At 44.6% G+C, this 27630-nt stretch overlaps 12 non-coding genes and 11 pseudogenes across 12 annotated transcripts; all 23 read left to right on the top strand.

Annotated features, from left to right (window-relative positions):
- The first annotated feature begins 953 nt into the window (after nucleotides 1-953).
- Nucleotides 954-1026, top strand: TRNAN-GUU (transfer RNA asparagine (anticodon GUU)). Its single transcript has one exon. It is a non-coding gene; the product is annotated as a tRNA-Asn (tRNA).
- An 811-nt stretch (nucleotides 1027-1837) lies between these two features.
- TRNAI-GAU (transfer RNA isoleucine (anticodon GAU)) lies at nucleotides 1838-1910 on the top strand. The gene has a single exon. It is a non-coding gene; the product is annotated as a tRNA-Ile (tRNA).
- Nucleotides 1911-2757: 847 nt separating this feature from the next.
- On the top strand, nucleotides 2758-2876 carry LOC149700937 (5S ribosomal RNA; annotated as a pseudogene).
- Nucleotides 2877-3012: 136 nt separating this feature from the next.
- Nucleotides 3013-3131, top strand: LOC149700936 (5S ribosomal RNA; annotated as a pseudogene).
- A 136-nt stretch (nucleotides 3132-3267) lies between these two features.
- On the top strand, nucleotides 3268-3386 carry LOC149700935 (5S ribosomal RNA). The gene has a single exon (XR_016382351.1). It is a non-coding gene; the product is annotated as a 5S ribosomal RNA (ribosomal RNA).
- A 136-nt stretch (nucleotides 3387-3522) lies between these two features.
- On the top strand, nucleotides 3523-3625 carry LOC149700934 (5S ribosomal RNA; annotated as a pseudogene).
- Nucleotides 3626-3746: 121 nt separating this feature from the next.
- On the top strand, nucleotides 3747-3865 carry LOC149700933 (5S ribosomal RNA). Its single transcript, XR_016382212.1, has one exon. It is a non-coding gene; the product is annotated as a 5S ribosomal RNA (ribosomal RNA).
- A 136-nt stretch (nucleotides 3866-4001) lies between these two features.
- Nucleotides 4002-4120, top strand: LOC149700932 (5S ribosomal RNA; annotated as a pseudogene).
- Nucleotides 4121-4705: 585 nt separating this feature from the next.
- LOC149700931 (5S ribosomal RNA) lies at nucleotides 4706-4824 on the top strand (annotated as a pseudogene).
- A 136-nt stretch (nucleotides 4825-4960) lies between these two features.
- LOC149700930 (5S ribosomal RNA) lies at nucleotides 4961-5079 on the top strand (annotated as a pseudogene).
- Nucleotides 5080-5215: 136 nt separating this feature from the next.
- On the top strand, nucleotides 5216-5334 carry LOC149700929 (5S ribosomal RNA; annotated as a pseudogene).
- Nucleotides 5335-5470: 136 nt separating this feature from the next.
- On the top strand, nucleotides 5471-5589 carry LOC149700928 (5S ribosomal RNA). Its single transcript, XR_016382220.1, has one exon. It is a non-coding gene; the product is annotated as a 5S ribosomal RNA (ribosomal RNA).
- A 136-nt stretch (nucleotides 5590-5725) lies between these two features.
- LOC149700927 (5S ribosomal RNA) lies at nucleotides 5726-5844 on the top strand. The gene has a single exon (XR_016382350.1). It is a non-coding gene; the product is annotated as a 5S ribosomal RNA (ribosomal RNA).
- Nucleotides 5845-8829: 2985 nt separating this feature from the next.
- LOC149700926 (5S ribosomal RNA) lies at nucleotides 8830-8948 on the top strand (annotated as a pseudogene).
- A 360-nt stretch (nucleotides 8949-9308) lies between these two features.
- LOC149700925 (5S ribosomal RNA) lies at nucleotides 9309-9427 on the top strand (annotated as a pseudogene).
- Nucleotides 9428-9563: 136 nt separating this feature from the next.
- On the top strand, nucleotides 9564-9666 carry LOC149700924 (5S ribosomal RNA; annotated as a pseudogene).
- A 121-nt stretch (nucleotides 9667-9787) lies between these two features.
- Nucleotides 9788-9922, top strand: LOC149700923 (5S ribosomal RNA; annotated as a pseudogene).
- Nucleotides 9923-10059: 137 nt separating this feature from the next.
- Nucleotides 10060-10178, top strand: LOC149700922 (5S ribosomal RNA). The gene has a single exon (XR_016382322.1). It is a non-coding gene; the product is annotated as a 5S ribosomal RNA (ribosomal RNA).
- Nucleotides 10179-15067: 4889 nt separating this feature from the next.
- Nucleotides 15068-15140, top strand: TRNAI-GAU (transfer RNA isoleucine (anticodon GAU)). Its single transcript has one exon. It is a non-coding gene; the product is annotated as a tRNA-Ile (tRNA).
- An 809-nt stretch (nucleotides 15141-15949) lies between these two features.
- Nucleotides 15950-16022, top strand: TRNAI-GAU (transfer RNA isoleucine (anticodon GAU)). The gene has a single exon. It is a non-coding gene; the product is annotated as a tRNA-Ile (tRNA).
- A 3599-nt stretch (nucleotides 16023-19621) lies between these two features.
- On the top strand, nucleotides 19622-19694 carry TRNAI-GAU (transfer RNA isoleucine (anticodon GAU)). Its single transcript has one exon. It is a non-coding gene; the product is annotated as a tRNA-Ile (tRNA).
- Nucleotides 19695-24030: 4336 nt separating this feature from the next.
- Nucleotides 24031-24103, top strand: TRNAI-GAU (transfer RNA isoleucine (anticodon GAU)). The gene has a single exon. It is a non-coding gene; the product is annotated as a tRNA-Ile (tRNA).
- A 2718-nt stretch (nucleotides 24104-26821) lies between these two features.
- Nucleotides 26822-26894, top strand: TRNAI-GAU (transfer RNA isoleucine (anticodon GAU)). Its single transcript has one exon. It is a non-coding gene; the product is annotated as a tRNA-Ile (tRNA).
- Nucleotides 26895-27630: the final 736 nt, after the last annotated feature.

Genomic DNA, 27630 nt, shown 5'->3' with positions numbered 1-27630 from the left:
GGTCTCAGATGTAACGTAAAAAGTCAAAGTTTTTCCACAATACGTGACGACCATTTAATTTTTGGGCTTACGTGGCGCAATGGTTAGCGCGTTCGGCTGTTAGCCGAAAGACTTGTTGGTTCGAGCCCACCTGGGAGAGGTGTTGTGCGGTCTCAGATGTAGCGTAAAATGTCAAAACTTTTCCAAAATACGTGACAACCATTTAATTTCTGAGCTTCCGTGGCTCAATGGTTAGCGCGTTCGGCTGTTAACCAATTCGGCTGTTTGTGGTTCGAGCCCACCCGGGAGCGGTGTTGTGGGATCTCAAATGTCACGTATAAAGCCAAAGTTTTTCCACAATACCTGACGACCGTTTAATTTTTGAGCTTCCGTGGCGCAATGGTTAGCGCCTTCGGCTGTTAACCGAAAGGTTGGTGGTTCGAGCCCATCCGTGAGCGGTGTTGTGAGGTCTCAGATGTGACGTAAAAAGTCAAATTTTTTCCACAATACCTGACGAACATTAAATTTTTGGGCTTGCGTGGTGCAATGGTTAGCGCGTTCGGCTGTTAGCCGAAAGGCTTGGTGGTTCAAGCCCACCCGGGAGAGGTGTTGTGCGGTCTCAGATGTAGCGTAAAATGTCAAAACCTTTCCACAATACGTGACAACCATTAAATTTCTGAGCTTCCGTGGCTCAATGGTTAGCGCGTTCGGCTGTTATCTAATAGGTTTGTGGTTAGAGCCCACCCGGGAACGGTGCTGTGGGATCTCAAATGTAACGTAGAAAGCCAAAGTTTTTCCACAATACCTGACGACCGTTTAATTTTCGAGCTTCCGTGGCGCAATGGTTAGCGCGTTCGGCTGTTAACCAATAGGTTTGTGGTTCGAGCCCACCCGGGAGCGGTGTTGTGGGATCTCAAATGTAACGTAGAAAGCCAAAGTTTTTCCACAATACCTGACGACCGTTTAATTTTTGAGCTTCCGTGGCGCAATGGTTAGCGCGTTCGGCTGTTAACCGAAAGGTTGGTGGTTCGAGCCCACCCGGGAGCGGTGTTGTAAGATCTCAAATGTAACGTAGAAAGCCAAAGTTTTTCCACAATACCTGACGAACATTAAATTTTTGGGCTTCCGAGGCGCAATGGTTAGCGCGTTCGGCTGTTAGCCGAAAGGCTTGGTGGTTCGAGCCCACCCGGGAGAGGTGTTGTGCGGTCTCAGATGTAGAGTAAAATGTCAAAACTTTTCCACAATACGTGACAACCATTTAATTTCTGAGCTTCCGTGGCTCAATGGTTAGCGCATTCGGCTGTTAACTGAAAGGTTGGTGGTTCGAGCCCATGCGGGAGCGGTGTTGCATGGTCTCAGATGTGACGTAAAAAGTCGAAATTTTTCCACAATACCTGACGACCATTTCATTTCTGAGCTTCCTTGGCTCCATGGTTAGCGCGTTCGGATGTTAACCAAAAGGTTTGTGGTTCGAGCCCATCCGGGAGCGGTGTTGTGAGGTCTCAAGTGTGACGTAAAAAGTCAAAGTTTTTCCACAATACCTGACGACCTTTTAATTTTTGGGCTTCCGTGGCGCAATGGTTAGCGCGTTCGGCTGTTAGCCGAAAGGCTTGTTGGTTCGAGCCCACCTGGGAGAGGTGTTGTGCGGTCTCGGATGTAGCGTAAAATGTCAAAACTTTTCCACAATTCGTGACAACCATTTAATTTCTGAGCTTCCGTGGCTCAATGGTTAGCGCGTTCGGCTGTTAACCAATAGGTTTGTGGTTCGAGCCCACTCGGGAGCGGTGTTGTGGGATCTCAAATGTAACGTAAAAAGCCAAATTTTTTCCACAATACCTGACGACCGTTTAATTTTTAAGCTTCCGTGGCGCAATGGTTAGCGCGTTCGGCTGATAACCGAAGGGTTGGTGGTTCGAGCCCACCCGGGAGCGGTGTTGTAAGATCTCAAATGTAGCGTAAAAAGCCAAAGTTTTTCCACAATACCTGACGACCATTTAATTTTTGGGCTTCCGTGGCGCAATGGTTAGCGCGTTCGGCTGTTAACCGAAAGGTTGGTGGTTCGAGCCCATTCGTGAGCGGTGTTGTGAGGTCTCAGATGTGGCGTAAAGAGTCAAAGTTTTTCCACAATACGTGACGACCATTAAATTTTTGCGCTTCCGTGGCGCAATGGTTAGCGCGTTCGGCTGTTAACCGAAAGGTTGGTGGTTCGAGCCCATCCGTGAGCGGTGTTGTGAGATCTCACATGTAACGTAAAAATCCAAAGTTTTTCCACAATTACTGACGAAAATTTAATCTTTGGGCTTCCGTGGCGCAATGGTTAGCGCGTTCGGCTGTTAGCCGAAAGGCTTGTTGGTTAGAGCCCACCTGGGAGAGGTTTTGTGTGGTCTCAGATGTAGCGTAAAATGTCAAAACTTTTCCAAAATACGTGACAACCATTTAATTTCTGAGCTTCCGTGGCTCAATGGTTAGCGCGTTCGGCTGTTAACCAATAGGTTTGTGGTTCGAGCCCACCCGGAAGCGGTGTTGTGGGATCTCAATTGTAACGTAAAAAGCCAAATTTTTTCCACAATACCTGACGACCGTTTAATTTTTGAGCTTCCGTGGCGCAATGGTTAGCGCGTTCGGCTGTTAACCGAAAGGTTGGTGGTTCGTTGGCTTTTTCCTTTCTGTTTCCTCTTTTAAATTCCACCAGATATGAAAAAAGCAAACATACCTTCTTTTTGTTATTGTTTTATAAGATGAAGGTTAATTAAATTCAAATTATTAACTAGCACTCTCGGCAACGGCCATATCACGCTGAAAACACCGGTTCTCGTCCGATCACCGAAGTTAAGCAGCGTCGAGCGCAGTCAGTACTTGGGAGGGAGACCACTGAGGAACACTGCGTGCCGTTAGCTTTTTCACTTTTTTTTTGTCTTTTAAATCCAATAGATATGAAAAAAGGAAACATATTTTCTTTTTGTTATTGTTTTAAAAAGATGAAGGTTAATTTGTCTCACTTAAGTTAAATTCGAATTATTAACTACCACTCTCGGCCACGGCGATAACACGCTGAGAACACCGGATCTCGTCCGATCACCGAAGTTAAGCAGCGTCGAGCGAAGTCAGTACTTGGGAGGGAGACCACTTAGGAACAGTGCGTGCCGTTTTCTTTTTCTCTTTTTTTCCTCTTTTAAATTCCAATGGATTTCAAAAAAGGAAACATATTTTCTTTTTGTTATTGTTTTAAAAAGATGAAGGTTAATTTGTCTCACTTAATTTAAATTCGAATTATTAACTAGCACTCTCGGCAACGGCCATATCACGCTGAGAACACCGGTTCTCGTCCGATCACCGAAGTTAAGCAGCGTCGAGCGAAGTCAGTACTTGGGAGGGAGACCACTTAGGAACAGTGCGTGCCGTTGGCTTTTTCTCTTTTTTTCCTCTTTTAAATTCCAATGGATTTCAAAAAAGGAAACATATTTTCTTTTTGTTATTGTTTTAAAAAGATGAAGGTTAATTTGTCTCACTTAATTTAAATTCGAATTATTAACTAGCACTCTCGGCAACGGCCATATCACGCTGAAAACACCGGTTCTCGTCCGATCACGGAAGTTAAGCAGCGTCGAGCGCAGCGAGTACTTGGGAACACTGCGTGCCGTTGGCTTTTTCCTTTCTGTTTCCTCTTTTAAATTCCACCAGATATGAAAAAAGCAAACATACCTTCTTTTTGTTATTGTTTTATAAGATGAAGGTTAATTAAATTCAAATTATTAACTAGCACTCTCGGCAACGGCCATATCACGCTGAAAACACCGGTTCTCGTCCGATCACCGAAGTTAAGCAGCGTCGAGCGCAGTCAGTACTTGGGAGGGAGACCACTTAGGAACACTGCGTGCCGTTAGCTTTTTCACTTTTTTTTTGTCTTTTAAATCCAATAGATATGAAAAAAGGAAACATATTTTCTTTTTGTTATTGTTTTAAAAAGATGAAGGTTAATTTGTCTCACTTAATTTAAATTCGAATTATTAACTACCACTCTCGGCCACGGCGATAACACGCTGAGAACACCGGATCTCGTCCGATCACCGAAGTTAAGCAGCGTCGAGCGCAGTCAGTACTTGGGAGGGAGACCACTCAGGAACACTGCGTGCCGTTGGCTTTTTCACTTTTTTTTCCTCTTTTAAATTCCAATAGATATGAAAAGAGCAAACATATTTTCTTTTTGTTATTGTTTTATAAATATGAAGGTTAATTTGTCTCACTCAATTTAAATTCGATTTATAAACTAGCATTCTCGGCAACGGCCATATCAGGCTGAAAACACCGGTTCTCGTCCGATCACCGAAGTTAAGTAGCGTCGAGCGCAGTCAGTACTTGGGAACACTGCGTGTCTTTGGCTTTTCCTTTTTGTTTCCTCTTTTAAATTCCACCAGATATGAAAAATCCAAACATATGTTCTTTTTGTTATTGTTTTATAAATATGAAGGTTAATTAAATTCGAATTATTAAGTAGCACTCTCGGCAACGGCCATATCGCGCTGAAAACACCGGTTCTCGTCCGATCACGGAAGTTAAGCAGCGTCGAGCGCAGCGAGTACTTGGGAACACTGCGTGCCGATCGCTTTTTCCTTTTTGTTTCCTCTTTTAAAATCCACCAGACATGATAAAAGCAAACATACCTTCTTTTTGTTATTGTTTTATAAGAGGAAGGATAATTAAATTCAAATTATTAACTAGGACTCTCGGCAACGGCCATGTCACGCTGAATACACCGGTTCTCGTCCGATCACCGAGGTTAAGCAGCGTCGAGAGCAGTCAGTACTTGGGAGGGAGACCACTTAGGAACACTGCGTGCCGTTGGCTTTTTCACTTTTTTTCCTTTTTTAAATTCCAATAGATATGAAAAAAGCAAACATATTTTCTATTTGTTATTGTTTTAAAAAGATAAAGGTTAATTTGTCGCACTTAATTTAAATTCGAATTATTAACTAGCACTCTCGGCAACGGCCATATCCCGCTGAAAACACCGGTTCTTGTCCGATCACCGAAGTTAAGAAGCGTCGAGCGCAGTCAGTACTTGGGAGGGAGACCAGTTAGGAACACTGTGTTCCGTTGGCTTTTTCACTTTTTTTCCTCTTTTAAATTCCAATAGATATGAAAAAAGCAAACATATTTTCTATTTGTTATTGTTTTAAAAAGATGAAGGTTAATTTGTCTCACTTAATTTAAATTCGAATTATTAACTAGCACACTCGGCAACGGCCATATCCCGCTGAAAACACCGGTTCTCGTCCGATCACCGAAGTTAAGCAGCGTCGAGCGAAGTCAGTACTTGGGAGGGAGACCAGTTAGGAACGCTGTGTGCCGTTGGCTTTTTCACTTTTTTTCCTCTTTTAAATTCCAATAGATATGAAAAGAGCAAACATATTTTCTTTTTGTTATTGTTTTAAAAAGATGAAGGTTAATTTGTCTCACTTAATTTAAATTCGAATTATTAACTAGCACTCTCGGCAACGGCCATATCACGCTGAGAACACCGGTTCTCGTCCGATCACCGAAGTTAAGCAGCGTCGAGCGAAGTCAGTACTTGGGAGGGAGACCACTTAGGAACAGTACGTGCCGTTGGCTTTTTCTCTTTTTTTCCTCTTTTAAATTCCAATGGATTTCAAAAAAGGAAACATATTTTCTTTTTGTTATTGTTTTAAAAAGATGAAGGTTAATTTGTCTCACTTAATTTAAATTCGAATTATTAACTAGCACTCTCGGCAACGGCCATATCACGCTGAGAACACCGGTTCTCGTCCGATCACCGAAGTTAAGCAGCGTCGAGCGAAGTCAGTACTTGGGAGGGAGACCACTTAGGAACAGTGCGTGCCGTTGGCTTTTTCTCTTTTTTTCCTCTTTTAAATTCCAATGGATTTCAAAAAAGGAAACATATTCTACAGGGCCGGTAGGCCCTTGTAGATATGACTTGATACCCGTTTGTAATGCTAAACGAAAAAATCACCTTTTTAGGGTTAGCGTCCCATAGAAAAAGCATTACATTTTACCAGGTTTTTTGGGGAAATTGTCATAGGCGATACGGAAAAACTACAGCGAAGTTAGTTTTCGGAATACTTTCAAATTAACAAGAATTTACTAAATGAGAAACTTACCTGCTTAGATTTTAAATAATTGAAGTCTAATTTTTGTAATTTAACTAATTAATTATGCCTCGAGTTCCCTATTTCATAGCAGACGACAGTAGGAAAGTTTATTTCATAGCAGCATAGCCCACTCGATCCGCGCTCTCGGACGCTGCGCTGCTCAAGCGCGAGCAGCTTGCGTCGTGATGCGCGTGATCGAGTGGGCTATGATAGCAGACGACAGTAAGGCAACGCTAATTTTTTTTTTTGATATTTCATCCGAGCTCTAACACCGTTATTTGGATTTTCTAATGAACTATAACGCCCTTGAAAAGCAAAATTGTTTTTATCAGGTCCAATTTTCGTCTAAAAAAGTAATTCAGGTAAATAATTACAGTTAATAGAGGTTTTAATATCGTTTGAAGTAATTTTTCGACGTTCGTTTTGGCCAAGGCTTAAGTTGAATTTTGGAAAGTCTTTGTAATATACTCTTTATAGCGTCTTTCGTCCTTTAAGATTATAAAAAAAGCTGATTTCCAGCTCTGTTTTGGAATTTGATTTAGTCTGCTTCGTTTCATGCTAGAAACATATCCTAAGTTCCTAACCCTAGGATTTACACTTTAAAATACTACTGGAAAGATGACAAAAGTGTTTTCGCTTCGCAGTTAAGACAGTGGTGTTTACGTAAGCGCAGTTAATTCGACACTTCCATATGAGGTATACAGGGTTTCATTATTTTTTAAATATATATTAATTTTATTTTGGCTATTCTCAGTGAGCATTCATATGTTAGAACGCAATTTCGGATTTTTGTGGTCTCCCAAGTCTCCAAAACAGTAAGTTTAACATTTTAGGGAAAATTATTATAAAAATCAAGAATATGTATATCATCAAGGGTATAAATAGGCAACCTAAGACCCATTTGATTTATGATGTAGTACATCATGTTAGGTTTAGATACAGGGTTAAGCTTATGTTAGGCTAGGTTGTTATGAGCGGCTAAATGTTCACCTGTTTTTGGAATTATCAAGTTGTTGCTAATTATCTTGTTTATTGCCACAAATTTTCTAAAAAAAAAGGTATTTTAGCTTCTTTCTACCCTAAAAGGAGGCGCACTTTTAGCCATAATCAATGCACTTATTTAAAAAGTAAACAGTTCTACGAAATTTACTTTACGATTTTGAAAAGGCTATTAATTTTATTTAATACTCACTAATATCTCGTGCGATCATTATAATTAATGTATGACAATCTAAAGATGATTTCGATTTATATTTTATTCAAAACCGCTAATAGCATTTTCGGTTCCTTAGATAATAGGGACGGGAAATGACATTTTCAGCCTGTTACGAGTTGACTACTGCCTTAAGACTGAAGTGACAGATATTATACAAAAACGTCTTTGTTTGGACCAAGACCGAAAAAACCAACGATATGAGTGAGGTTTATCAATTGACTGAAGTTCAGATATTGAAATTTTTCTTTAAGTATTTTTAGTAGTTTAATCCTTAATCACTAATTAATTCAATCAACTGATTTTACTTTTAATCGATCTATTCCCTCTAAATTTATTCAAAAAATTGCATATCTCCGCTTTTTCAAGAACAATTCCATTTTCCGAAAACATTTTATCATGAAATTAATTATTTTGAAGGGATTTCTTATCGATGTTCCTTAACTTGTAAGGACCTTGACGGACATTGGTTTAAATGTTAGTGGCTTGAGAAATTTTCAAGTTTGCACCAAAAAATGTTTTTTCAACGGTTTCAATTTGTTGAGAAGACTGATATTCGATAAAATATGATTAAGAGTAATTTATTTTGCTCGGCCTAATAAAATAATATCGTTTATCAAAGGAAAAGGAACAACTTTTGTCCCATGTGGTACCTTTTAGTAGGTAGCTCTCCTTTCATGGACGGGAAAAATATTTTATAAGCATAAAAATAACCAAAAGTTAGTGTAAAGATTCCATAAAAAGAAAAATTTCTCAGTACTGTACAATGTAATTTTATATTCTTTTCAGCGGAATTAATACATAAATCACTTCACCCTAAACGAGTTATGATATAAAATTTTGCAGTCATCCGTGCTTGCAGTGTATGGGTGCTCTTCTTAGAAATTCAGTAGAATATTTCAAATATTAATTATTGATCCCTCTAAACGTACTCCCTTCAAAATAATTAATTTCATGATAAAATGTTTTCGGAAAATGGAATTGTTCTTGAAAAAGCGGAGATATGCAATTTTTTGAATAAATTTAGAGGGAATAGATCGATTAAAAGTAAAATCAGTTGATTGAATTAATTAGTGATTAAGGATTAAACTACTATAAATACTTAAAGAAAAATTTCAATATCTGAACTTCAGTCAATTGATAAACCTCACTCATATCGTTGGTTTTTTCGGTCTTGGTCCAAACAAAGACGTTTTTGTATAATTTTCTTTTTGTTATTGTTTTAAAATGATGAAGGTTAATTTGTCTCACTTAATTTAAATTCGAATTATTAACTAGCACTCTCGGCAACGGCCATATCACGCTGAAAACACCGGTTCTCGTCCGATCACGGAAGTTAAGCAGCGTCGAGCGCAGCGAGTACTTGGGAACACTGCGTGCCGATCGCTTTTTCCTTTTTGTTTCCTCTTTTAAAATCCACCAGATATGATAAAAGCAAACATACCTTCTTTTTGTTATTGTTTTATAAGAGGAAGGATAATTAAATTCAAATTATTAACTAGGACTCTCGGCAACGGCCATGTCACGCTGAATACACCGGTTCTCGTCCGATCACCGAAGTTAAGCAGCGTCGAGAGCAGTCAGTACTTGGGAGGGAGACCACTTAGGAACACTGCGTGACGTTGGCTTTTTCACTTTTTTTCCTCTTTTAAATTCCAATAGATATGAAAAAAGCAAACATATTTTCTATTTGTTATTGTTTTAAAAAGATGAAGGTTTATTTGTCGCACTTAATTTAAATTCGAATTATTAACTAGCACTCTCGGCAACGGCCATATCACGCTGAAAACACCGGTTCTCGTCCGATCACGGAAGTTAAGCAGCGTCGAGCGCAGCGAGTACTTGGGAACACTGCGTGCCGTTCGGTTTTTCCTTTTTGTTTCCTCTTTTAAAATCCACCAGATATGAAAAAAGCAAACATAACTTCTTTTTGTTATTGTTTTATAAGATGAAGGTTAATTAAATTCAAATTATTAACTAGCACTCTCGGCAACGGCCATGTCACGCTGATTACACCGGTTCTCGACCGATCACCGAAGTTAAGCAGCGTCGAGCGCAGTCAGTACTTGGGAGGGAGACCACTTAGGAACACTGCGTGCCGTTGGCTTTTTCACTTTTTTTCCTCTTTTAAATTCCAATAGATATGAAAAAAGCAAACATATTTTCTATTTGTTATTGTTTTAAAAAGATGAAGGTTAATTTGTCGCACTTAATTTAAATTCGAATTATTAACTAGCACTCTCGGCAACGGCCATATCACGCTGAAAACACCGGTTCTCGTCCGATCACCGAAGTTAAGCAGCGTCGAGCGCAGTCAGTACTTGGAAACTCTGCGTGCCGTTGGCTTTTTCACATTTGTTTCCTCTTTTAAATTCCACCAGATATGAAAAAGCAAACATATCTTCTTTTTGTTATTGTTTTATAAAGATGAAGGTTAATTAAATTCAAATTATTAAATAGCACTCTCGGCAAGGGCCATATCACGCTGAAAACACCGGTTCTCGTCTAATCACCGAAGTTAAGCAGCGTCGAGCGCAGTCAGTACTTGGGAGGGAGAGTACTTGGGAGGGAGACCACTTAGGAACACTGCGTGCCGTTGGCTTCTTCACTTTTTTTTCCTCTTTTAAATTCCAATAGATTTCAAAAAAGCAAACATATTTTCTTTTTGTTATTGTTTTAAAAAGATGAAGGTAAATTTGTCTCACTTAATTTATATTCGAATTATTAACTAGCACTCTCGGCAACGGCCATATCACGCTGAAAACACCGGTTCTCGTCCGATCACCGAAGTTAAGCAGCGTCGAGCGCAGTCAGTACTTGGGAGGGAGACCACTTAGTAACACTGCGTGCCGTTGGCTTTTTCACTTTTTTTCCTCTTTTAAATTCCAATCGATATGAAAAAAGCAAACATATTTTCTTTATGTTATTGTTTTAAAATGATGAAGTTTAATTTGAGACTTCATAACACCGCTCCCGGGTGGGCTCGAACCACGAACCTTTCCGTTAACATCCGAACGCGCAAACCATGGAGCCAAGGAAGCTCAGAAATGAAATGGTCGTCTGGTATAGTGGAAAAACTTTGGCTTTTTACGTCACATCTGAGAGCTCACAATACCGCTCACGGATGGGCTCGAACCACCAACCTTTCGTTTAACAGCCGAACGCGCTAACCATTGCGCCACGGAAGCTCAGAAATTAAATGGTTGTCACGTATTGTGGAAAAGTTTGGACATTTTACGCTACATCTGAGACCGCACAACACCTCTCCCGGGTGGGCTCGAACCACCAAGCCTTTCGGCTAACAGCCGAACGCGCTAACCATTGCTACACGGAAGCCCAAAGATTAAATGTTCGTCAGGTATTGTGGAAAAACTCTGAATTTTACGTTACATCTAAGACCTCACAACACCGCTCCCGGGTGGGCTCGAACCACCAACCTTTCGGTTAACAGCCGACGGCGTTAACCATTGCGCAACGGAAGCCCAAAGATTCAATGTACGTCAGGTATTGTGGAAAAACTTTGGCTTTTTACGTTACATTTGAGACTTCACAACACCGCTCCCGGGTGGGCTCGAACCACCAACCTTTTGGTTAACAGCCGAACGCGCTAACCATTGCACCACGGAAGCCCAAAAATTAAACGGTCGTCAGGTATTGTGGGAAAACTTTGGCTTTTTACGTCACATCTGAGACTTCACAACACCGCTCCCGGATGGGCTCGAACCACAAACCTTTTGAACAACAGAAGAACGCGCTAACCATTGCGCCACGGAAGCCCAAAAATTAAATGTTCGTCAGTTATTTTTAAAAAGCTCTGAATTTTACGTTACATCTAAGACCTCACAACACCGCTCCCGGATGGGTTCGAACCACCAACCTTTCGGTTAACAGCCGACGGCGCTAACCATTGCTACACGGAAGCCCAAAAATTAAATGGTCGTCAGGTATTGTGGAAAAACTTTGGCATTTTGCATAACATTTGAGATCCCACAACACCGCTCCCGGGTGGGCTCGAACCACCAACCTATTGGTTAACAGCCGAACGCGCTAACCATGGCGCCACGGAAGCCCAAAAGTTCAATGGTCGTCAGGTATTGTGGAAAAACTTTGGCCAACATTTACACTATAACGTAGTTTCTGAAAAGACTGGATGGCTGACAGACATACGTAAGATATTTTATAAGCCTCTCCGTGCTAGCTTTGTAAACCAACGCGCTGGTTGTCTGGAAAATCGAAAACTCGGCGCGCGAAAAGCTCCTATGGGCCCCCCTTGGTTCGAGCCCACCCGGGAGCGGTGTTGTGGGATCTTAATTGTAACGTAAAAAGCCAATTTTTTTCCACAATACCTGACGACCGTTTAATTTTTGAGCTTCCGTGGCGCAATGGTTAGCGCCTTCGGCTGTTGACCGAAGGGTTGGTGGTTCGAGCCCACCCGGGAGCGGTGTTGTAAGATCTCAAATGTAACGTAAAAAGCCAAAGTTTTTCCACAATACCTGACGACCATTTAATTTTTGGGCTTCCGTGGCGCAATGGTTAGCGCGTTTGGCTGTTAACCGAAAGGTTGGTGGTTCGAGCCCATCCGTGAGCGGTGTTGTGAGGTCTCAGATGTGACGTAAAAAGTCAAAGTTTTTCCACAATACCTGACGAACATAAAATTTTTGGGCTTCCGTGGCGCAATGGTTAGCGCCGTCGGCTGTTAACCGAAAGGTTGGTGGTTCGAGCCCATCCGGGAGCGGTGTTGTGAGGTCTTAGATGTAACGTAAAATTCAGAGTTTTTTAAAAATAACTGACGAACATTTAATTTTTGGGCTTCCGTAGCGCAATGGTTAGCGCGTTCGGCTGTTATTCAAAAGGTTTGTGGTTCGAGCCCATCCGCGAGTGGTGTTGTGAAGTCTCAGATGTGACGTAAAAAGCCAAAGTTTTCCCACAATACCTGACGACCGTTTAATTTTTGGGCTTCCGTGGTGCAATGGTTAGCGCGTTCGGCTGTTAACCAAAAGGTTGGTGGTTCGAGCCCACCCGGGAGCGGTGTTGTGAAGTCTCAAATGTAACGTAAAAAGCCAAAGTTTTTCCACAATACCTGACGACCATTTAATTTTTGGGCTTCCGTGGCGCAATGGTTAGCGCGTTCGGCTGTTAACCAATAGGTTGGTGATTCGAGCCCATCCGGGAGCGGTGTTGTGGGATCTCAAATGTAATGCAAAATGCCAAAGTTTTTCCACAATTCCTGACGACCATTTTATTTTTGGGCTTCCGTGGCGCAATGGTTAGCGCGTTCGGCTGTTAACTGAAAGGTTTGTGGTTCGAGCCCACCCGGGAGCGGTGTTGTGGGATCTCAATTGTAACGTAAAAAGCCAAATATTTTCCACAATACCTGACGACCGTTTAATTTTTGAGCTTCCGTGGCGCAATGGTTAGCGCGTTCGACTGTTAACCGAAAGGCTGGTGGTTCGAGCCCACCCGGAAGAGGTGTTGTGGGGTCTCAGATGTAGCGTAAAATGTCAAAACTTTTCCACAATACGTGACAACCATTTAATTTCTGAGCTTCCGTAGCTCAATGGTTAGCGCGTTCGGCTGTTAACCGAAAGGTTGGTGGTTCGAGCCCATCCGTGAGCGGTGTTGTGAGGTCTCAGATGTGACTAAAAAAGTCAAAGTTTTTCCACAATACCTGACGAACATAAAATTTTTGGGCTTCCGTGGCGCAATGGTTAGCGCCGTCGGCTGTTATCCGAAAGGTTGGTGGTTCGAGCCCATCCGGGAGCGGTGTTGTGAGGTCTTAGATGTAACGTAAAATTCAGAGTTTTTTAAAAATAACTGACGAACATTTAATTTTTGGGCTTCCGTAGCGCAATGGTTAGCGCGTTCGGCTGTTATTCAAAAGGTTTGTGGTGCGAGCCCATCCGCGAGTGGTGTTGTGAAGTCTCAGATGTGACGTAAAAAGCCAAAGTTTTCCCACAATACCTGACGACCGTTTAATTTTTGGGCTTCCGTGGTGCAATGGTTAGCGCGTTCGGCTGTTAACCAAAAGGTTGGTGGTTCGAGCCCACCCGGGAGCGGTGTTGTGAAGTCTCAAATGTAACGTAAAAAGCCAAAGTTTTTCCACAATACCTGACGACCATTTAATTTTTGGGCTTCCGTGGCGCAATGGTTAGCGCGTTCGGCTGTTAACCAATAGGTTGGTGATTCGAGCCCATCCGGGAGCGGTGTTGTGGGATCTCAAATGTAATGCAAAATGCCTAAGTTTTTCCACAATTCCTGACGACCATTTAATTTTTGGGCTTCCGTGGCGCAATGGTTAGCGCGTTCGGCTGTTAACTGGAAGGTTGGTGGTTCGAGCCCATCCGGGAGCGGTGTTGTTGGATCTCAAATGTATCGAAAAAAGCCTAAGTTTCTCCACAATACCTGACGACCATTTAATTTTTGGGCTTCCGTGGCGCAATGGTTAGCGCGTTCGACTGTTAACCGAAAGGCTGGTGGTTCGAGCCCACCCGGAAGAGGTGTTGTGGGGTCTCAGATGTAGCGTAAAATGTCAAAACTTTTCCACAATACGTGACAACCATTTAATTTCTGAGCTTCCGTAGCTCAATGGTTAGCGCGTTCGGCTGTTAACCGAAAGGCTGGTGGTTCGAGCCCATCCGGGAGCGGTGTTGTGAGGTCTTAGATGTAACGTAAAATTCAGAGTTTTTTTAAAAATAACTGACGACCATTTAATTTTTGGGCTTCCGTGGCGCAATGGTTAGCGCGTTCGGCTGTTAACTGAAAGGTTGGTGGTTCGAGCCCATCCGGGAGCGGTGTTTTTGGATCTCAAATGTATCGAAAAAAGCCTAAGTTTCTCCACAATAACTGACGACCATTTAATTTTTGGGCTTCCGTGGCGCAATGGTTAGCGCGTTCGACTGTTAACCGAAAGGCTGGTGGTTCGAGCCCACCCGGAAGAGGTGTTGTGGGGTCTCAGATGTAGCGTAAAATGTCAAAACTTTTCCACAATACGTGACAACCATTTAATTTCTGAGCTTCCGTAGCTCAATGGTTAGCGCGTTCGGCTGTTAACCGAAAGGCTGGTGGTTCGAGCCCATCCGGGAGCGGTGTTGTGAGGTCTTAGATGTAACGTAAAATTCAGAGTTTTTTTAAAAATAACTGACGACCATTTAATTTTTGGGCTTCCGTGGCGGAATGGTTAGCGCGTTCGGCTGTTAACTGAAAGGTTGGTGGTTCGAGCCCATCCGGGAGCGGTGTTTTTGGATCTCAAATGTATCGAAAAAAGCCTAAGTTTCTCCACAATAACTGACGACCATTTAATTTTTGGGCTTCCGTGGCGCAATGGTTAGCGCGTTCGACTGTTAACCGAAAGGCTGGTGGTTCGAGCCCACCCGGAAGAGGTGTTGTGGGGTCTCAGATGTAGCGTAAAATGTCAAAACTTTTCCACAATACGTGACAACCATTTAATTTCTGAGCTTCCGTAGCTCAATGGTTAGCGCGTTCGGCTGTTAACCGAAAGGTTGGTGGTTCGAGCCCACCCGGGAGCGGTGTTGTAAGATCTCAAATGTAACGTAAAAAGCCAAAGTTTTTCCACAATACCTGACGACCATTTAAATTTTGGGCTTCCGTGGCGCAAAGGTTAGCGCGTTCGGCTGTTAACCGAAAGGTTGGTGGTTCGAGCCCATCCGTGAGCGGTGTTGTGAGCTCTCAGATGTGACGTAAAAAGTCAAAGTTTTTCAACAATACCTGACGACCATTTAATTTTTTGGCTTCCGTGGCGCAATGGTTAGCGCGTTCGGCTGATAACCGAAAGGTTGGTGGTTCGAGCCCATCCGTGAGCGGTGTTGTGAGGTCTCAGATGTGACGTAAAAATCCAAAGTTTTTCCACAATACCTGACGAAAATTTAAATTTTGGGCTTCCGTGGCGCAATGGTTAGCGCGTTCGGCTGTTAACCGAAAGGTTGGTGGTTCGAGCCCACTCGGGAGAGGTGTTGTGAGATCTCACATGTAACGTAAAAATCCAAAGTTTTTCCACAATACCTGACGAACATTTAAATTTTGGGCTTCCGTGGCGCAATGGTTAGCGCGTTAGGCTGTTAACTGAAAGGTTGGTGGTTCGAGCCCATCCGGGAGCGGTGTTGTGGGATCTCAAATGTATCGAAAAAAGCCTAAGTTTCTCCACAATACCTGACGACCATTTAATTTTTGGGCTTCCGTGGCGCAATGGTTAGCGCGTTCGACTGTTAACCGAAAGGCTGGTGGTTCGAGCCCACCCGGAAGAGGTGTTGTGGGGTCTCAGATGTAGCGTAAAATGTCAAAACTTTTCCACAATACGAGACAACCATTTAATTTCTGAGCTTCCGTAGCTCAATGGTTAGCGCGTTCGGCTGTTAACCGAAAGGTTGGTGGTTCGAGCCCACCCGGGAGCGGTGTTGTGGGATCTCAAATGTAACGTAAAAAGCCAAAGTTTTTCCACAATACCTGACGACCATTTAATTTTTGGGCTTCCGTGGCGCAAAGGTTAGCGCGTTCGGCTGTTAACCGAAAGGTTGGTGGTTCGAGCCCATCCGTGAGCGGTGTTGTGAGCTCTCAGATGTGACGTAAAAAGTCAAAGTTTTTCAACAATACCTGACGACCATTTAATTTTTTGGCTTCCGTGGCGCAATGGTTAGCGCGTTCGGCTGATAACCGAAAGGTTGGTGGTTCGAGCCCATCCGTGAGCGGTGTTGTGAGGTCTCAGATGTGACGTAAAAATCCAAAGTTTTTCCACAATACCTGACGAATATTTAAATTTTGGGCTTCCGTGGCGCAATGGTTAGCGCGTTCGGCTGTTAACCGAAAGGTTGGTGGTTCGAGCCCACTCGGGAGCGGTGTTGTGAGATCTCACATGTAACGTAAAAATCCAAAGTTTTTCCACAATACCTGACGAACATTTAAATTTTGGGCTTCCGTGGCGCAATGGTTAGCGCGTTCGGCTGTTAACTGAAAGGTTGGTGGTTCGAGCCCATCCGGGAGCGGTGTTGTGGGATCTCAAATGTATCGAAAAAAGCCTAAGTTTCTCCACAATACCTGACGACCATTTAATTTTTGGGCTTCCGCGGCGCAATGGTTAGCGCGTTCGACTGTTAACCGAAAGGCTGGTGGTTCGAGCCCACCCGGGAGAGGTGTTGTGGGGTGTCAGATGTAGCGTAAAATGTCAAAACTTTTCCACAATACGTGACAACCATTTAATTTCTGAGCTTCCGTAGCTCAATGGTTAGCGCGTTCGGCTGTTAACCAATAGGTTGGGTGTTCGAGCCCACCCGGGAGCGGTGTTGTGGGATCTCAAATGTATCGTAAAAAGCCAAAGATTCTCCACAATACCAGACGACCATTTCATTTCTGAGCTTCCTTGGCTCCATTGTTAGCGCGTTCGGATGTTAACCAAAAGGTTGGTGGTTCGAGTCCACCCGGGAGCGGTGTTGTGAAGTCTAAAATGTAACGTAAAAAGCCAAAGTTTTTCCACAATACCTGACGACCGTTTAATTTTGGGCTTCCGTGGTGCAATGGTTAGCGCGTTCGGCTGTTAACCAAAAGGTTAGTGGTTGGAGCCCACCCGGGAGCGGTGTTGTGAGATCTCAAATGTAACGTAAAAATCCAAAGTTTTTCCACAATACCTGACGAACATTTAATCTTTGGGCTGCCGTTGCGCAATGGTTAGCGCCGTGGGCTGTTAATCGGAAGGTTGGTGGTTCGAGCCCATCCGGGAGCGGTGTTGTGAGGTCTTAGATGTAACGTAAAATTCAGAGTTTTTCCACAATACCTGACGAAAATTTAATCTTTGGGCTTCCTTGGCGCAATGGTTAGCGCTTTCGACTGTTAGCCGAAAGGCTTGTTGGTTCGAGCTCACCTGGGAGAGGTGTTGTGTGGTCTCAGATGTAGCGTAAAATGTCAAAACTTTTCCAAAATACGTGACAAACATTTAATTTCTGAGCTTCCGTGGCACAATGGTTAGCGCGTTCGGCTGTTAACCAATAGGTGTGTGGTTCGAGCCCACCCGGGAGCGGTGTTGTGGGATCTCAATTGTAACGTAAAAAGCCAAATTTTTTCCACAATACCTGACGACCGTTTAATTTTTGAGCTTCCGTGGCGCAATGGTTAGCTCCTTCGGCTGTTAACCGAAGGGTTGGTGGTTCGAGCCCACCCGGGAGCGGTGTTGTAAGATCTCAAATGTAACGTAAAAAGCCAAAGTTTTTCCACAATACCTGACGACCATTTAATTTTTGGGCTTCCGTGGCGCAATGGTTAGCGCGTTTGGCTGTTAACCGAAAGGTTGGTGGTTCGAGCCCATCCGTGAGCGGTGTTGTGAGGTCTCAGATGTGACGTAGAAAGTCAAAGTTTTTCCACAATACCTGACGAACATAAAATTTTTGGGCTTCCGTGGCGCAATGGTTAGCGCCGTCGGCTGTTAACCGAAAGGTTGGTGGTTCGAGCCCATCCGGGAGCGGTGTTGTGAGGTCTTAGATGTAACGTAAAATTCAGAGTTTTTTAAAAATAACTGACGAACATTTAATTTTTGGGCTTCCGTAGCGCAATGGTTAGCGCGTTCGGCTGTTATTCAAAAGGTTTGTGGTTCGAGCCCATCCGCGAGTGGTGTTGTGAAGTCTCAGATGTGACGTAAAAAGCCAAAGTTTTCCCACAATACCTGACGACCGTTTAATTTTTGGGCTTCCGTGGTGCAATGGTTAGCGCTTTCGGCTGTTAACCAAAAGGTTGGTGGTTCGAGCCCACCCGGGAGCGGTGCTGTGAAGTCTCAAATGTAACGTAAAAAGCCAAAGTTTTTCCACAATACCTGACGACCATTTAATTTTTGGGCTTCCGTGGCGCAATGGTTAGCGCGTTCGGCTGTTAACCAATAGGTTGGTGATTCGAGCCCATCCGGGAGCGGTGTTGTGGGATCTCAAATGTAATGCAAAATGCCAAAGTTTTTCCACAATTCCTGACGACCATTTAATTTTTGGGCTTCCGTGGCGCAATGGTTAGCGCGTTTGGCTGTTAACCGAAAGGTTGGTGGTTCGAGCCCATCCGTGAGCGGTGTTGTGAGGTCTCAGATGTGACGTAGAAAGTCAAAGTTTTTCCACAATACCTGACGAACATAAAATTTTTGGGCTTCCGTGGCGCAATGGTTAGCGCCGTCGGCTGTTAACCGAAAGGTTGGTGGTTCGAGCCCATCCGGGAGCGGTGTTGTGAGGTCTTAGATGTAACGTAAAATTCAGAGTTTTTTAAAAATAACTGACGAACATTTAATTTTTGGGCTTCCGTAGCGCAATGGTTAGCGCGTTCGGCTGTTATTCAAAAGGTTTGTGGTTCGAGCCCATCCGCGAGTGGTGTTGTGAAGTCTCAGATGTGACGTAAAAAGCCAAAGTTTTCCCACAATACCTGACGACCGTTTAATTTTTGGGCTTCCGTGGTGCAATGGTTAGCGCTTTCGGCTGTTAACCAAAAGGTTGGTGGTTCGAGCCCACCCGGGAGCGGTGCTGTGAAGTCTCAAATGTAACGTAAAAAGCCAAAGTTTTTCCACAATACCTGACGACCATTTAATTTTTGGGCTTCCGTGGCGCAATGGTTAGCGCGTTCGGCTGTTAACCAATAGGTTGGTGATTCGAGCCCATCCGGGAGCGGTGTTGTGGGATCTCAAATGTAATGCAAAATGCCAAAGTTTTTCCACAATTCCTGACGACCATTTAATTTTTGGGCTTCCGTGGCGGAATGGTTAGCGCGTTCGGCTGTTAACTGAAAGGTTGGTGGTTCGAGCCCATCCGGGAGCGGTGTTGTTGGATCTCAAATGTATCGAAAAAAGCCTAAATTTCTCCACAATACCTGACGACCATTTAATTTTTGGGCTTCCGTGGCGCAATGGTTAGCGCGTTCGACTGTTAACCGAAAGGCTGGTGGTTCGAGCCCACCCGGAAGAGGTGTTGTGGGGTCTCAGATGTAGCGTAAAATGTCAAAACTTTTCCACAATACGTGACAACCATTTAATTTCTGAGCTTCCGTAGCTCAATGGTTAGCGCGTTCGGCTGTTAACCGAAAGGTTGGTGGTTCGAGCCCACCCGGGAGCGGTGTTGTAAGATCTCAAATGTAACGTAAAAAGCCAAAGTTTTTCCACAATACCTGACGACCATTTAATTTTTGGGCTTCCGTGGCGCAAAGGTTAGCGCGTTCGGCTGTTAACCGAAAGGTTGGTGGTTCGAGCCCATCCGTGAGCGGTGTTGTGAGCTCTCAGATGTGACGTAAAAAGTCAAAGTTTTTCAACAATACCTGACGACCATTTAATTTTTTGGCTTCCGTGGCGCAATGGTTAGCGCGTTCGGCTGATAACCGAAAGGTTGGTGGTTCGAGCCCATCCGTGAGCGGTGTTGTGAGGTCTCAGTCTCAGATGTGACGTAAAAATCCAAAGTTTTTCCACAATACCTGACGAAAATTTAAATTTTGGGCTTCCGTGGCGCAATGGTTAGCGCGTTCGGCTGTTAACCGAAAGGTTGGTGGTTCGAGCCCACTCGGGAGCGGTGTTGTGAAATCTCACATGTAACGTAAAAATCCAAAGTTTTTCCACAATACCTGACGAAAATTTAAATTTTGGGCTTCCGTGGCGCAATGGTTAGCGCGTTCGGCTGTTAACTGAAAGGTTGGTGGTTCGAGCCCATCCGGGAGCGGTGTTGTGGGATCTCAAATGTATCGAAAAAAGCCTAAGTTTCTCCACAATACCTGACGACCATTTAATTTTTGGGCTTCCGTGGCGCAATGGTTAGCGCGTTCGTTTGTTAACCGAAAGGCTGGTGGTTCGAGCCCACCCGGGAGAGGTGTTGTGGGGTGTCAGATGTAGCGTAAAATGTCAAAACTTTTCCACAATACGTGACAACCATTTAATTTCTGAGCTTCCGTAGCTCAATGGTTAGCGCGTTCGGCTGTTAACCAATAGGTTGGGTGTTCGAGCCCACCCGGGAGCGGTGTTGTGGGATCTCAAATGTATCGTAAAAAGCCAAAGATTCTCCACAATACCAGACGACCATTTCATTTCTGAGCTTCCTTGGCTCCATTGTTAGCGCGTTCGGATGATAACCAAAAGGTTGGTGGTTCGAGTCCACCCGGGAGCGGTGTTGTGAAGTCTAAAATGTAACGTAAAAAGCCAAAGTTTTTCCACAAAACCTGACGACCGTTTAATTTTGGGCTTCCCTGGTGCAATGGTTAGCGCGTTCGGCTGTTAACCAAAAGGTTAGTGGTTGGAGCCCACACGGGAGCGGTGTTGTGAGATCTCAAATGTAACGTAAAAATCCAAAGTTTTTCCACAATACCTGACGAACATTTAATCTTTGGGCTGCCGTTGCGCAATGGTTAGCGCCGTGGGCTGTTAATCGGAAGGTTGGTGGTTCGAGCCCATCCGGGAGCGGTGTTGTGAGGTCTTAGATGTAACGTAAAATTCAGAGTTTTTCCACAATAACTGACGAACATTAAATTTTTGAGCTTCCGTGGCGCAATGGTTAGCGCGTTCAGCTGTTATTCAAAAGGTTTGTGGTTCGAGCCCATCCGGGAGCGGTGTTGCAAGGTCTCAGATGTGACGTAAAAAGTCAAAGTTTTTCCACAATACCTGACGACCATTTCATTTCTGAGCTTTCTTGGCTCCATGGTTAGCTCGTTCGGATGTTAACCAAAAGTTTGGTGGTTCGAGGCCACCCAGGAGCGGTGTTGTGAAGTCTCAAATGTAACGTAAAAAGCCCAAGTTTTTCCACATAACGTGACAACCTTATAATTTTTGGGCTTCCGTGGCGCAATGGTTAGCGCGTTCGGCTGTTAACCTAAAGGCTGGTGGTTCGAGCCCATCCGTGAGCGGTGTTGTGAGGTCTCAGATGTGACGTAAAATGTCAAAACCTTTCCACAATACGTGACAACTATCAAATTTTTGAGCTTCCGTGGCTCAATGGTTAGCGCGTTCGGCTTTTAACCAATAGGTTTGTGGTTCGAGCCCACCCGGGAATGGTGTTGTGGTATCTCAAATGTAACGTAAAAACCCAAAGTTTTTCCACAATACCTGACAACCATTTAATTTTTGGCCTTCCGTGGCGCAATGGTTAGCGCGTTCGGCTGTTAACCGAACGGTTGGTGGATCGAGCCCACCCGGGAGCGGTGTTGTGAGATCTCAAATGTAACGTAAAAATCCAAAGTTTTTCCACAATACCTGATGAACATTTAATCTTTGGGCTGCCGTTGCGCAATGGTTAGCGCCGTGGGCTGTTAACCGGAAGGTTGGTGGTTCGAGCCCATCCGGGAGCGGTGTTGTGAGGTCTTAGATGTAACGTAAAATTCAGAGTTTTTCCACAATACCTGACGAACATTTAATCTTTGGGCTTCCGTTGCGCAATGGGTAGCGCCGTCGGCTGTTAACCGAAAGGTTGGTGGTTCGAGCCCATCCGGGAGCGGTGTTTTGAGGTCTTTGATGTAACGTAAAATTCAGAGTTTTTCCACAATAACTGACGAACATTAAATTTTTGAGCTTCCGTGGCGCATGGTTAGCGCGTTCGGCTGTTAACCGAGAGGCTGGTGGTTCGAGCCCACCCGGAAGTGGTTTTGTGAGGTCTGAGATGTAACGTAAAATTCAGAGTTTTTTAAAAATAACTGACGAAAATTTAATTTTTGGGCTTCCGTGGCGCAATGGTTAGCGCGTTCAGCTGTTATTCAAAAGGTTGGTGGTTCGAGCCCACCCGGGAGCGGTGATGTGAAGTCTCAAATGTAACGTAAAAAGCCAAAGTTTTTCCACAATACCTGACGACCGTTTAATTTTTGGGCTTCCGTGGCGCAATGGTTAGCGCCTTCGGCTGTTAACCGAGAGGCTGGTGGTTCGAAACCACCCGGAAGTGGTGTTGTGGGGTCTCAGATGTAGCGTAAAAAGTCAAAACTTTTCCACAATACGTGACAATCATTTAATTTTTGGGCTTCCGTGGCGCAATGGTTAGCGCGTTCGGCTGTTAACCGAGAGGCTGGTGGTTCGAGCCCTCCCGGAAGTGGTGTTGTGGGGTCTCAGATGTAGCGTAAAAAGTCAAAGATTTCCACAATACGTGACAATCATTTAATTTCTGAGCTTCCGTGGCTCAATGGTTAGCGCGTTCGGCTGTTAACCGAGAGGCTGGTGGTTCGAGCCCACCCGGAAGCGGTGTTGTGAGTTCTCAGATGTGACGTAAAAAGTCAAAGTTTTTCCACAATACCTGACGACCATTTCATTTCTGAGCTTTCTTGGCTCCATGGTTAGCTCCTTCGGATGTTAACCAAAAGTTTGGTGGTTCGAGGCCACCCAGGAGCGGTGTTGTGAAGTCTCAAATGTAACGTAAAAAGCCCAAGTTTTTCCACATAACGTGACAACCTTATAATTTTTGGGCTTCCGTGGCGCAATGGTTAGCGCGTTCGGCTGTTAACCTAAAGGCTGGTGGTTCGAGCCCATCCGTGAGCGGTGTTGTGAGGTCTCAGATGTGACGTAAAATGTCAAAACCTTTCCACAATACGTGACAACTATCAAATTTTTGAGCTTCCGTGGCTCAATGGTTAGCGCGTTCGGCTGTTAACCAATAGGTTTGTGGTTCGAGCCCACCCGGGAATGGTGTTGTGGTATCTCAAATGTAACGTAAAAAGCCAAAGTTTTTCCACAATACCTGACAACCATTTAAATTTTGGGCTTCCGTGGCGCAATGGTTAGCGCGTTCGGCTGTTAACTGAAAGGTTGGTGGTTCGAGCCCATCCGGGAGCGGTGTTGTGGGATCTCAAATGTATCGAAAAAAGCCTAAGTTTCTCCACAATACCTGACGACCATTTAATTTTTGGGCTTCCGTGGCGCAATGGTTAGCGCGTTCGACTGTTAACCGAAAGGCTGGTGGTTCGAGCCCACCCGGAAGAGGTGTTGTGGGGTCTCAGATGTAGCGTAAAATGTCAAAACTTTTCCACAATACGTGACAACCATTTAATTTCTGAGCTTCCGTAGCTCAATGGTTAGCGCGTTCGGCTGTTAACCGAAAGGCTGGTGGTTCGAGCCCATCCGGGAGCGGTGTTGTGAGGTCTTAGATGTAACGTAAAATTCAGAGTTTTTTTAAAAATAACTGACGACCATTTAATTTTTGGGCTTCCGTGGCGCAATGGTTAGCGCGTTCGGCTGTTAACTGAAAGGTTGGTGGTTCGAGCCCATCCGGGAGCGGTGTTTTTGGATCTCAAATGTATCGAAAAAAGCCTAAGTTTCTCCACAATAACTGACGACCATTTAATTTTTGGGCTTCCGTGGCGCAATGGTTAGCGCGTTCGACTGTTAACCGAAAGGCTGGTGGTTCGAGCCCACCCGGAAGAGGTGTTGTGGGGTCTCAGATGTAGCGTAAAATGTCAAAACTTTTCCACAATACGTGACAACCATTTAATTTCTGAGCTTCCGTAGCTCAATGGTTAGCGCGTTCGGCTGTTAACCGAAAGGTTGGTGGTTCGACCCCACCCGGGAGCGGTGTTGTAAGATCTCAAATGTAACGTAAAAAGCCAAAGTTTTTCCACAATACCTGACGACCATTTAAATTTTGGGCTTCCGTGGCGCAAAGGTTAGCGCGTTCGGCTGTTAACCGAAAGGTTGGTGGTTCGAGCCCATCCGTGAGCGGTGTTGCGAGCTCTCAGATGTGACGTAAAAAGTCAAAGTTTTTCAACAATACCTGACGACCATTTAATTTTTTGGCTTCCGTGGCGCAATGGTTAGCGCGTTCGGCTGATAACCGAAAGGTTGGTGGTTCGAGCCCATCCGTGAGCGGTGTTGTGAGGTCTCAGATGTGACGTAAAAATCCAAAGTTTTTCCACAATACCTGACGAAAATTTAAATTTTGGGCTTCCGTGGCGCAATGGTTAGCGCGTTCGACTGTTAACCGAAAGGTTGGTGGTTCGAGCCCACTCGGGAGAGGTGTTGTGAGATCTCACATGTAACGTAAAAATCCAAAGTTTTTCCACAATACCTGACGAACATTTAAATTTTGGGCTTCCGTGGCGCAATGGTTAGCGCGTTAGGCTGTTAACTGAAAGGTTGGTGGTTCGAGCCCATCCGGGAGCGGTGTTGTGGGATCTCAAATGTATCGAAAAAAGCCTAAGTTTCTCCACAATACCTGACGACCATTTAATTTTTGGGCTTCCGTGGCGCAATGGTTAGCGCGTTCGACTGTTAACCGAAAGGCTGGTGGTTCGAGCCCACCCGGAAGAGGTGTTGTGGGGTCTCAGATGTAGCGTAAAATGTCAAAACTTTTCCACAATACGAGACAACCATTTAATTTCTGAGCTTCCTTGGCTCCATTGTTAGCGCGTTCGGATGTTAACCAAAAGGTTGGTGGTTCGAGTCCACCCGGGAGCGGTGTTGTGAAGTCTAAAATGTAACGTAAAAAGCCAAAGTTTTTCCACAATACCTGACGACCGTTTAATTTTGGGCTTCCGTGGTGCAATGGTTAGCGCGTTCGGCTGTTAACCAAAAGGTTAGTGGTTGGAGCCCACCCGGGAGCGGTGTTGTGAGATCTCAAATGTAACGTAAAAATGCAAAGTTTTTCCACAATACCTGACGAACATTTAATCTTTGGGCTGCCGTTGCGCAATGGTTAGCGCCGTGGGCTGTTAATCGGAAGGTTGGTGGTTCGAGCCCATCCGGGAGCGGTGTTGTGAGGTCTTAGATGTAACGTAAAATTCAGAGTTTTTCCACAATACCTGACGAAAATTTAATCTTTGGGCTTCCTTGGCGCAATGGTTAGCGCTTTCGACTGTTAGCCGAAAGGCTTGTTGGTTCGAGCTCACCTGGGAGAGGTGTTGTGTGGTCTCAGATGTAGCGTAAAATGTCAAAACTTTTCCAAAATACGTGACAAACATTTAATTTCTGAGCTTCCGTGGCACAATGGTTAGCGCGTTCGGCTGTTAACCAATAGGTGTGTGGTTCGAGCCCACCCGGGAGCGGTGTTGTGGGATCTCAATTGTAACGTAAAAAGCCAAATTTTTTCCACAATACCTGACGACCGTTTAATTTTTGAGCTTCCGTGGCGCAATGGTTAGCTCCTTCGGCTGTTAACCGAAGGGTTGGTGGTTCGAGCCCACCCGGGAGCGGTGTTGTAAGATCTCAAATGTAACGTAAAAAGCCAAAGTTTTTCCACAATACCTGACGACCATTTAATTTTTGGGCTTCCGTGGCGCAATGGTTAGCGCGTTTGGCTGTTAACCGAAAGGTTGGTGGTTCGAGCCCATCCGTGAGCGGTGTTGTGAGGTCTCAGATGTGACGTAAAAAGTCAAAGTTTTTCCACAATACCTGACGAACATAAAATTTTTGGGCTTCCGTGGCGCAATGGTTAGCGCCGTCGGCTGTTAACCGAAAGGTTGGTGGTTCGAGCCCATCCGGGAGCGGTGTTGTGAGGTCTTAGATGTAACGTAAAATTCAGAGTTTTTTAAAAATAACTGACGAACATTTAATTTTTGGGCTTCCGTAGCGCAATGGTTAGCGCGTTCGGCTGTTATTCAAAAGGTTTGTGGTTCGAGCCCATCCGCGAGTGGTGTTGTGAAGTCTCAGATGTGACGTAAAAAGCCAAAGTTTTCCCACAATACCTGACGACCGTTTAATTTTTGGGCTTCCGTGGTGCAATGGTTAGCGCTTTCGGCTGTTAACCAAAAGGTTGGTGGTTCGAGCCCACCCGGGAGCGGTGCTGTGAAGTCTCAAATGTAACGTAAAAAGCCAAAGTTTTTCCACAATACCTGACGACCATTTAATTTTTGGGCTTCCGTGGCGCAATGGTTAGCGCGTTCGGCTGTTAACCAATAGGTTGGTGATTCGAGCCCATCCGGGAGCGGTGTTGTGGGATCTCAAATGTAATGCAAAATGCCAAAGTTTTTCCACAATTCCTGACGACCATTTAATTTTTGGGCTTCCGTGGCGCAATGGTTAGCGCGTTCGGCTGTTAACTGAAAGGTTGGTGGTTCGAGCCCATCCGGGAGCGGTGTTGTTGGATCTCAAATGTATCGAAAAAAGCCTAAATTTCTCCACAATACCTGACGACCATTTAATTTTTGGGCTTCCGTGGCGCAATGGTTAGCGCGTTCGACTGTTAACCGAAAGGCTGGTGGTTCGAGCCCACCCGGAAGAGGTGTTGTGGGGTCTCAGATGTAGCGTAAAATGTCAAAACTTTTCCACAATACGTGACAACCATTTAATTTCTGAGCTTCCGTAGCTCAATGGTTAGCGCGTTCGGCTGTTAACCGAAAGGTTGGTGGTTCGAGCCCACCCGGGAGCGGTGTTGTAAGATCTCAAATGTAACGTAAAAAGCCAAAGTTTTTCCACAATACCTGACGACCATTTAATTTTTGGGCTTCCGTGGCGCAAAGGTTAGCGCGTTCGGCTGTTAACCGAAAGGTTGGTGGTTCGAGCCCATCCGTGAGCGGTGTTGTGAGCTCTCAGATGTGACGTAAAAAGTCAAAGTTTTTCAACAATACCTGACGACCATTTAATTTTTTGGCTTCCGTGGCGCAATGGTTAGCGCGTTCGGCTGATAACCGAAAGGTTGGTGGTTCGAGCCCATCCGTGAGCGGTGTTGTGAGGTCTCAGTCTCAGATGTGACGTAAAAATCCAAAGTTTTTCCACAATACCTGACGAAAATTTAAATTTTGGGCTTCCGTGGCGCAATGGTTAGCGCGTTCGGCTGTTAACCGAAAGGTTGGTGGTTCGAGCCCACTCGGGAGCGGTGTTGTGAAATCTCACATGTAACGTAAAAATCCAAAGTTTTTCCACAATACCTGACGAAAATTTAAATTTTGGGCTTCCGTGGCGCAATGGTTAGCGCGTTCGGCTGTTAACTGAAAGGTTGGTGGTTCGAGCCCATCCGGGAGCGGTGTTGTGGGATCTCAAATGTATCGAAAAAAGCCTAAGTTTCTCCACAATACCTGACGACCATTTAATTTTTGGGCTTCCGTGGCGCAATGGTTAGCGCGTTCGTTTGTTAACCGAAAGGCTGGTGGTTCGAGCCCACCCGGGAGAGGTGTTGTGGGGTGTCAGATGTAGCGTAAAATGTCAAAACTTTTCCACAATACGTGACAACCATTTAATTTCTGAGCTTCCGTAGCTCAATGGTTAGCGCGTTCGGCTGTTAACCAATAGGTTGGGTGTTCGAGCCCACCCGGGAGCGGTGTTGTGGGATCTCAAATGTATCGTAAAAAGCCAAAGATTCTCCACAATACCAGACGACCATTTCATTTCTGAGCTTCCTTGGCTCCATTGTTAGCGCGTTCGGATGATAACCAAAAGGTTGGTGGTTCGAGTCCACCCGG

This window comes from Phalangium opilio, unplaced genomic scaffold (assembly GCF_054372755.1).
Source record: "Phalangium opilio isolate 3A_F unplaced genomic scaffold, DU_Popi_V2 ptg000019l_1, whole genome shotgun sequence".
NCBI lineage: Eukaryota > Metazoa > Arthropoda > Arachnida > Opiliones > Phalangiidae > Phalangium > Phalangium opilio.
This window is presented reverse-complemented; position numbering and strand designations above follow the sequence as displayed.